Here is a 10472-nt window from a genome sequence, read left to right as displayed (position 1 = left end):
GGGACCTTGCGGAGGGCAGGAGCCGGGCGAGGGGCGAGGGGCGAACGGACGTTGCGGCCGCGACAGAGTTTCTCACGGGGCGTCCTTGGATTCCCTGTCTCCACCGAGCATTCGGCAGCAGCGTCTGACCCGCCGCCCGCGATGTCGCCGCTCTGCGACTTCGGAGACTCCGTTACCCTCCCCTTGGCTTCCTTCCCCGTCCTTCCTGCCCGTCAGTCCCTGTGGTACCTCTTTTGGAAGTTGGGTGAAGTTTTCTAAAATTTCAGTCCGACATTCAAAGGCAGAGGTAAAGTAACATACACCTCACGTTCCATGTTTACATTTTCTTGCCACACTTCACTTCCCGCAGATCTCTGCTGTTTACCGCTTGGGCGAGGGGACCCAGAGGTGCCAAAACTTCCCGTGCTTTGGGGAGTGCCGCTCCCCACGCCTTTTCTGCCTTCCCCCTGTGGCCGGGGTCTTCCGATCCCATTCCACTTTTCCCCAGCTGGGGCCCAAAGACCAGGCGTGTGTTTTACAAAATAGGGATTGGTAAACGGAGACTACAGGGAGCGAGTGCCCTTGTGTGTTTATTGACCCGAGTGCCCCAGATCCCTGCCAGGGATGGAAATCTGGTGTTCAGAGGAAGCCTTGCTTTAAAAGCGGAAACCCAGTAGCCCAGGACTCTGCTTGTTTTAGAGCCTGACATGTGCCAGGTTTACTCACCTCACCACTGTCCTTTCCAGACCAAGGGTGGGGCTCCACTCTGTTTTGGGGATCTGTACCAGTTTCTTTTTTGCGCGGGGAAAAAAGGGACCATATGTTTTGTAGAAGTTCCAAGACTTCAGTGCAGCAGAAACTTCCATGGAACGTTTTGTTCTACGTTTACCTTTTTCTTTTCTTTGGCCGTTAGCTTCACCTCCTTAGTGAGTTTGAGAAGGGATGTCCCTTCCTCCGAAAAAGAATTCAAAATTAAATGTGAAGGTAAATATTTAGAATAAGTTAATAAATCGCAACACATTTTAGCGGTGTCTTGGAAATTAAGGTCCTTCAGCGATTTCTTTAGGCAGTTTGCCAGAAATGCCTACAAAAAATGCTTCCTTAATGAGGAAACTGCAAGTGAGGAACTCTGACACTTAAGCCTCATTAGCTGTACAGTAAGATAGCTCTGGTCTCGTGTTTTAGAGGAGTCTTGAAGAAAATAAGACAGATTGGGTTAGAAAGTATCTCAGTGCCTCCTAATTGGCAGAAAATATAACTTTAGCCAAGATGGAGAAAGCAGTATTAGGTGACTGACTGCATGGTGGCTGGTCATTCCCACTGACCCCATCTTCCTAAAATAGAAGTTATCAGCCTGGTCACCTCCCAGCTGTAAAAAAAACCCTTGACCTAGGAATGTGGGCTTTCAACAACTGCTGTTGGTCTCAGGGTTTAGTACTAACCTTGAACAAAGCTGGTGCCCTGTAAGGATTTTAATTCTTGTGTCATTGGTAATTTATTCAGTGCCTACTCAGAAAATTTAGTAGGATCCCACCGTGTTAGACAAGAGTCCTGCAGAACATTTCTATTGGGATAACAATATATGGTCTGGAATAAATAAGGCCTAATGCCGAGTAATATGGGTTCTCTAAGAGAAGTATGGTAAATACCCCAGGGAAAAGTGGAGGAATTAATATTTTCAGTGGACAGGATGAAGAGTCTTCTTAGAAGCCAAGAAGCCTTGGTGTTTTTGGTGATCTTGAAGATAAGGTATGATTTTAGTAAGCACAGAAGATAGAAGGGTCCTTCTGGACAAAATTGCTGTTTATCTCTAATGCATACCAGGATGTCACCAGTCCACCTTACCTGTTTCTGCTTTAAGGCTTTGAAGCTATAGTGTTGCTTGATTGTTTTTAATTTCCCACTCACCTCCAGTGTAATCAGTTATTCATATAAAGGCACTTCCATGTGCATAAAGAAATTAGGGGGACGTTTAAAGGAAGGTAAGAAGCACATTTTAGCATGATAAAGATTTTTGTGGAAGGTATGCATTATATTCTTTGTCTTTATTTATTATTACTATAATAAGGAAGTGGCACACTTTTTTTGGAGAGCAGACATGGGATGATACTGCCCGATAAGACATTTTCTTAAAAAGTTTCAGTATGTATTGCTGAGAAAATTTTCAGTGCCATTGTTTTACTTTTAGGGAAGGGATGGGGGATAATTAACATGTTTTGAAAAGTATTGGGAAAGAAGTAAGTTGAATTTCAGGGATTATCTTAACAGAACTTGCCACAATTTTACTTATAATTTATCAGCTATTTCTCAACTGCCAGCTGATGTTAGATTTGTGCTTAGTATGTAAGATTTGTTTGTAGTTGGCTTGCTTCCAAAGGACATTCATTGGACAATAATTTTAGGTCAGCCCTGAATCACATATTACACATGAGTTTTACTGGGGGAAAAGGGAAGGGAACTCTGAAGGAAAAGTGATAGAGCTGATGGGAGCAATATTGAGATGGCCCAGAGTAGATCTGAAGGACAGACTCTTTAAAAAAAATCAAAACAAAATAATTCTTTATTATTGAAAAATTTGAACATATACGAAAGTAGACTAAATATTACAATGAGTCCCTGTGTACTCAACCTCAATTTCAGAAATTATCACCTAACTCAGGACCATTCTTTTTTCATTTATTCTACTCCAGTTCATTTAATCCTCCATATTATTTTGAAGCAAATCTCAGGGATTGTATCATTTTATCCCTTTCATGATATATTTATTTCCCAAAAGAAAAATTGCTTATTAAATTCAATACCAACATTGTCTGATATCTAGTTATTGTTCAGTCCAATTATAGGTCATTTTTTAACAGTTTGAATATAGGTCCAGCTAAGGTCCACATAATGTAATTGATAGGATATACATACATAAACATATAATTTTTTAATGTGTAATTTATATGGGATAAAATGTCCTGTTTTTAAGAATGCTCTTTGAGTGAGTTTTAAAATTATCACCATGGGGCTGGGGATTTAGCTCAGTTGTTCTGCTGCCTGCCTCGCAAGCGCAAGGACCTGAGTTTGATCCCTGGTACCAAAAAAATAAATAAATAAAATTACCATCATGATCAAAACATATACATACCATTGTCATCACTCTAAAGTGCCAACATCCTTCATCTGCAATTCCTCCCATATCTACATAACCACCTGGTCTATAGACAACTGATATACTTTTTGTCACTAAAGATTAGCTTTCTTATACATTCTCCAGAATTTTTAATAAATGGAATCATATTACACACACACATATCTATATACACTTGGGAGAGGCTGGCTTCTTTGATTTAGCATATTTTCAGGGTTCATCCATGAATTTTTGCTGTGCCATTGATATTTATTAGGTAGTATTCCATTTAAGTTTATACTGTAATTTTTTAATTCATTTAGTCAATGGATGTTGTGTTGTTTCCAGTTTTTGACTGTCAGGAAAAAATTTCTGTAAACAAATTTTGAAACAAATGATGTGTTTTTATTTCTTTCGGATATATGAAAGAGCAGCATTGTTGGGTTGAATATTAAATTTATGTTTAACTGTATAAGAAGTTGCCAGAGGGACTGGGAATGTGGCTCAGTGGCAGAGTGCTTGCTTAGCATGTGCAAGGATCTGTGTTCCATCCCTAGAACCCCCACCCAACCTGTCACATTGTTTTCTACAGTGATTGTATTTATCTTGTATCACAGCATATTCCAATTACAATCACTTTATAGGCTACCAGCCATTTGATATTTCAGTGTAATAGAAAACTTTTATTATTATTTAGTAGTATCTCATTGTAGTCTAAATTTGCCTTTTCCCAATAGTAATAGTTTTGAACGTATTTTTCATGCTCTTATTGCCCAATTGTTTATCTTCTTTTGTAAAGTGTTTCTTCACTTCATTACTCATTTTGTTTTCTTATTACTGATTTGTAAGGGGTCCGGAAATAATTTGGATATCAATCCTTTTTTGTAACTTACATTTCATATCTTAACTGTTTTTCAAAGAGAAATTTTAAATTTTGTCTAGTTTGCCAATGCTTTATTTTATTGTTCTTGCTCTTTATGTCTGATAAATCATTCCCTATATTTTGTCCTTTTTTTTTTTTTCGTTTTAGAAAAAGATCCTGGAACTTTTTCTTAGAGGAACAGATAGTAAGTATTGTAGATTTGCAGGCCATAGTGCCCCAGATTCTCAACTCTGCTATTGTAGATCAAAAGCAATCATACACAATACTCAAACATGGCTGTTTCTTAAAAATAAAACAAAACAAAAACAGATACCACAGGAACAAAAAGCAAATCATTATTTATAAAAACAGGCTTCTGCTCTTCTGGCCCCTGAATTCAAAGATTGATAGTTTTAGTGTGTATGTTTAGGTCTATGGCACATATTAATTCTAGGGTTTACTATGAAATAAAGGTTGAAGTCATTCCCCTCTTGTAAATGTCAATTATTTCAGCACCATTTATTGAAAGACTACTTCCCCCATCGAATTACTTTGTCACCTCTGTCAAAAATCAATATACGCAGAAGTAGTTCTGTTTTCATTTTACTCTACTGATCTTTGTGTTTTCCTATACCAGTGATGGCAAACCTTTTAGAGCTCTCATTGATACAAACAGCCTGCTGTTGCATGTGTGCCATAGGTTTGCCGCCACTGCCATATCACACCTTCTTTTTCTTTTTTTTCCTCATTGAGTTTATTGGTACATTTTAGGTATACAGTACAGTTACATTCATTATTGGGATCTTGTACCTTTACATGACAGGTCTTGGTTCTCATTTTTTCTCCAGGTCCCTGCCCTCCCTTCTCCCCTCCTTCCCTCCCCCTTTACAAACACTTCATTTCCATTTCTTCATTTTCTCATATTTTTCCCCTCATATAGCTTTCCCCTACCCTTCCCACTTTCCCTACACCTTTAGCCCCTTTCACACCTTCTTGATTCCTTTAGCTCTGTAGTAAATCTTGAAGTCAAGCAGTCTAAGTGGGCCAACTTTATTCTTTTGCAGAATTATTCTGGCTATTCACATTTTAAATTTTTTCTACATTTTAGACTCAGCTTGTCAATTTCTGTAAAAAACAAAAACAAAAAGCCTGGAAGGTTTGTTTGAGATTTGCCTGAAATTCAATTTGAAAGAAAAATTAATGGCTAAGAATAATGAGTTTTACAATTCATTAATATGGTAGATCTATTAATGTATTCAATTCTTTAATTTCTTCCAGTAATGTTTAATAGTTCTTAATTCAGGATCATGTAGTATATGTTTTATTAAATTTACATCTAAAAATATTGTTTTTTGATATTGTGCATGGAACTTGTTTTTAAAATTTCATTGTTCAATTGTTTATTAGTGTATAGAAATAAAATTGATTATAGTATATATATATATATATATGTATTGATTTATAGTCAGTGACCTTGCTATATTATTATTAGATGTGGTAGCTTATTTATAAGTTCCTCAGGATTTTTTAGATATATAAAATGTCATCTTGGAATAAATGTTTTCCTTTTTCTTTTCAATCTGAATGTATTTTACTTCTTATTTACTGTAGTGGCTAAGATCTTTAACAATACTGATTTTGCTCTTAAGAGCCAAACACTTTTCACTATTTAACTGTGATGTTAGTTGTAGCTTTTTAATTAATGCTTTGTATCAGGCTGAAGAAATTCCCTTCTAACTTTGCTGACTTGTTATTATGAATGGACTTTCTTTTCCCCCATCTTTGAGATGATCATAGGTTTTTGTCTAGTGGATGTTGAACTAAGCTTGCATTCCAGGGACAAACTCTCCTTGGCCTTGAGATTGTTGGATTTGACTTGCTGTGTTAAGGAATTTGGTCTGTGATTTTCTTGTAATGTCTTTTTCTGACTTTGTTATCAGGGTAATCCTGCTTCAGAATAAATTCGTAAGATTTTTGTACTCCAACAGTTTGTGTAGGATTACTGTTGTTTTTCTAGGTCAGTGGATTTTTATCAGTGAGACAATCTAGGTTTGCAGTTTTATTTGTGGGAACTTTTAAACTATGAATTCAATTTTTTAAAACTTTAATTTAAAAATACATATAGGGCTATTTAGATTCTCTGTGTCTTATGTTTATATCTTTCAACATATAAATTATTGAACTTGTCATAAAATTGTTATTCTTTTGAGTCTTTTTATATTTGTAGGATCTGTACTAATTTTTTTCATTCATTTTGTATTTATTATTTCTTAACCAATCTATCTAGATATTTACCAATTTAATTAAACTTTTCCAACTATCTTCTAGTTATTTAATGTTTCTCTATTACCTATTTTCCATATCATCAATTTCTGATTTTATCAATACTTAGTTTGGGTTTAATTTGTTCTTTGTTTTCTAGCCCCTTTCTCTAATGTGTACCAGGAATTGAACTCAGGACCTTTTGCTTACTGGTCTAGGTTCTTAAAGTAGAAGTTTGGCTCATTAATTTTAGAAACTTATTTATTTACTTACTTACTTATTTATTGTGGTTTTTGGATTTGACCCCAGGGCCTCATGTGTGTGAGTCAAATGCTCTGCCACTGAACTACCTCCCCAGCCCTAGTAGTTTCCTTTTTAAAATGAAGTATCTAAAACTATATTTCTCTAGAAATAATTTTTACTGTGCAACCCCCATATTTTGAAATGTGCTTTTATTTTCAGTGAGTTAAAAATATTTTAAATTTTCCCTTATGGAAATCTGACCCATGGCTTATTTTAAAGTATATTTTATACTTTTCAAATACTTGGTGATTCCACAGATGCCATTCTCTTACTGATTTCAAATTTAATTTTGTGTCATAGAATATGTACTATATGGTTTTAGTCCTTTTAAATTTATTGGGATTTGTGTTATGGCCTCATATATGGTCTTTTTTTAGTGAATACTCACTCCATATGCATTTGAAAATAATTTGTATTCCACTCCTGTTGGGTAGAATTTTCTATAAGTGTTTATCAAATTAAATTGATTGAAACTGTTGTCTTCTATATCCCTAATAATATTATATTACTTGTTCTGTCAATTACTGAAAGAAAATTGTGGAAATCTTAACATTAAGGATTTGTTTATTTCTGTCAGATTTTGTCCCACATATCCTGGACCTCTATACTTAATTGTATATACTTTTAGGAACATTATGACTTAATGATGAAATGACTCTTTTATTATTATGAAATGTTGTTTTTTTATGTTTGGTTAAATTCCCCTTGAAATTGGCCATCCTTGTGGAGTTTTACCTTATATATGTACGTTAGTGTCCAGCAAAAGAATTAAGAAATTTCCTATGCAAATTCCTGGAGCCCTTCTTCCTACCTTTTTTCTTTCTGGTACTCTGTCCTACAGTCTAGCTACTCCTGTTTCCTGGAACTGTGATCCCTGTCTCCAGCTTAGCAAAAGTGCCACACATTGTTTGACTTCCCTCTTCCTGTGCCATGATCTAGAATGTGCCTGTGGGCAGGAAGTTAAGGAGATTGTAGGGTTTACCTCATTTTATAATTCCATCTCTTAGAAATTACAGTGCTTGATGTGTGTAGAGTCCAGTATATGAAAACAGTCTATATTTTCTTCTGTTTTCTAGTTGTTTATTGCAGTGGAAGGGTAAATCTTGTCTTACTTTTTTCTGAATTTTGAGGATCTTTTAATCTAAAGATTTTTCTTTCCATCTGTTTTCTTGCAATTTGTTCAAGAAATCCTGCTTGTTCTCTAAAATGGCCTACAGTCCAGATTTTGCTAGGTGCATCCTGTGGTATAATTTGGCATGTACCTCTGTCCAAAGCTTATCACGTGGTAGTTGTATCTTAAATGGGGTACTTCAATCTTGGCACTGTGAACTATTTTTAATTCTTTTTTGGGAAAAGAGGTTCTCCTACACTGTATACATAGGTTGTTTTATCAGCTGTCTTGTCCTTTACCCACTAGATGTCAGTAGAACCCCCTTCCTCGATTGTAACAACCAAAAATATCTCCAAATGTCAAATGTTTTTAGACCCATGTTCTGCTGTGAAAATTAGGCTATCTAAGCTACAGAATCAACTTCAGGAATATGAAGATTTTTATTTGGCAGAAGTAATAGTACAGATTATATCCCATTGTACAAAGATTATTATCTACTACTCAGTCTGCTGCCACAACTGTTTTGAGGAGAACACGTGAAGACTTTAGGAATACTTAACACAAATTGAGTCTCAACAGAATATCTGATTCAAAAAAACAACATATAGAGAATATGCATTTGTTTGAAAAGGAAAAATACTAGAGTCAATATTAATAATATAAAATGATAAAAATAGAAGTAATTCTTTTCAGTTATAGTTTGCTTCCAGACATGCTTTTCTGCAATTTGTTGAACAATTTAAGGTGTTGAATTTATGAAGTAGCTATAGTGATGGTTTTACTGTTTTGGGAGGAAGAAGGACACTGTAAACCAAGAATTTTGACTTGTAGAAAGGTATTTCAGCAATACTTTTCACACTTACAATTTATTTGTGAGGGGCCGGGGGTTTAGCTCAGTGGTGTCATGCCTGCCTTGCAAGTGCAAGGTGTCCTGAGTTTGATACCCGGTATCAAAAGAAAAAAAATTTATTTGTGTGACATAAACTTTTTAAAATGCAAATCAGGACATGAATGACCCTTTTTATTTAAAAGTGAACTACCATTTTTGTGAATATTTGTAAGTATCTTCATCCTTCTGGACCATTTAAAAGGATTAAGATTGAGAGATGTATCAAAATTTCCCTCAGACCACCATACTTATAATTTAGCTGTTTAACATTCATTGAAGATTTACTCTGTGTCAGATTATATGCACAGTAGTTGGCTGTTTGGAGTGGTTTAGAATAGGTGCAATGCTTGCCCTCTATTTTTAAATTTTTATGAAAATAAATGTTAGTTACATACATTAACGGTATTGTGTATTTTATATATGAACCAAGACAATACCTCTTTACTAAGTGTAGCTCAGGGGCAGATCTGTTGTGGAATGTTGAAAATAAACCAGGGATTTAGCTCAGTGGTGCCACCACTTGCCTCACAAGCACAAAGTCCTGAGTTCATTCCCGGTACAAAAAAATAACAATAATAATAATTTTTTAAAATGGCAGTGAGAATAATTTAGAACAGAAACGTGGGAAAACTATGGTTCCTTGAATTCCCTGGGGGTTGCTCTGCCAGCACTTTCCTTGGCTTTCAGAATCCTTTTCTTTCCCCACATTGGTATCCTCTAGTTTTGAGTCATCAGTGGTTCCTTGAGTTGTCTGTATCATTCTCCTCCTATGATGTTTGAGAGAATGTTTAGTTAGGTGTCTTCAGCATTTACTAGTGCTTTTGATTTTGTTCCAGTTTATGTTTAATGGACACATTTTTTTAAATTAAGTCTAAAACTTAATTGTGAAGCCAGGTAATCAAGGAGATCCTTAAGATTTATCTTTTCCAGGCAACAGCTTAATTGACTTCATTTCCCCCAGAACTTCTTGTAGATGAGAAAGTTTCCTCCTTTCTCCATGGGTAAGTGGTCTGTCCTTATCTTTATTACTTCTCTGTGTTTCTATCTTCTCTATCTCTCTTCCATCTTTTTTTCCTTGCTACTTCTCATCTGCATCTTTGCCTGTCTTCTTTGGATTGCTTTATTCTTTTCCTCTTTCTTTTTCTTCTTCTTCTCCACACGTGCCTTTCTCTCCTCACAACTGTCTCACGTAATTTTTCTTTCTCTCGATTCTGTCACACCACGACCTTTGTCCCACATACCCTTCTCTCCATCAGAAATTGATTTACTTGGTTTTCATGTTGTAGTAACATAGCCAATTCCACTTTAATCGGGAACACAATCCTTTTTATTAAGGGGAATGGCAGGTAAGTACAAAAATAATATATTTTAAAATAGACTTAACAGCTCCCATCAGTTTCCATCAGTTTGGTGAGCCTTGGTGCTTTTCCTTTCTCAGTGCAGTTAAAAGGAAATTTTGATTTGAGGTTTCCTTAGTATCTGTGGTGCAAACTTGGTATTGTTGTGTTAGGATTTGAAGGGTAAATTTGTGAGTCTAAAGAACCTAGGGTGGGACTAAAGGAACTAAGGAACCTCATACTTAATCTTTTCTGATGGGGCATATTTATTTTATTTATTTCCCAAATGCTGTTTTTCTTGTAGTAGTTTAAAGGGGCAAGACGAATTCATCTTATTTTCTATTTGTATTTCTTCTTACTACCCCCTTTTTGGGGGGGCTTTTTCATGTTCATCTCCTTTTTCTGTCTTTAAGTGGGTTCTTCCCTCTTCTTCCTTCCTTCTACCTATTTCTGCCTTATTCGGTTTTTACACTACTCCTCAATTTTCTTTCCACTTTGCACACTTGCCAGGGTCTCTCTTTGTTTCTCGGGCGTGTTCATCCCTCGTCTGCCCAGCCCTACACACAAGCACAGTCCCATGAGTTCGTTTTTTGTTTTTTTTTTTTTTTTTTTTTTTT

The 10472-nt window shown here is 35.7% G+C and overlaps 1 protein-coding gene across 3 annotated transcripts in view; it reads left to right on the top strand.

Moving 5' to 3' along the window:
- Positions 1 to 10472, top strand: part of Arhgap29 (Rho GTPase activating protein 29) — a 69011-nt gene that overhangs the window by 498 nt on the left and 58041 nt on the right. The window contains exon 1 of one of the 3 annotated variants that reach the window (XM_010608037.3): positions 13 to 286. The exons of 1 other annotated variant lie outside the window; for it this stretch is intronic. The gene's annotated coding sequence lies outside the window, so the exon portion shown is untranslated. Of the gene's footprint in view, positions 1 to 12; positions 287 to 4135; positions 4159 to 10472 lie in introns of those variants that run through there. One more of the 3 variants, XM_010608038.3, reaches the window with a different exon arrangement.

Source organism: Fukomys damarensis, unplaced genomic scaffold (assembly GCF_012274545.1).
Source record: "Fukomys damarensis isolate Sample0158 unplaced genomic scaffold, DMR_v1.0_HiC HiC_scaffold_33, whole genome shotgun sequence".
NCBI lineage: Eukaryota > Metazoa > Chordata > Mammalia > Rodentia > Bathyergidae > Fukomys > Fukomys damarensis.
This window is presented reverse-complemented; position numbering and strand designations above follow the sequence as displayed.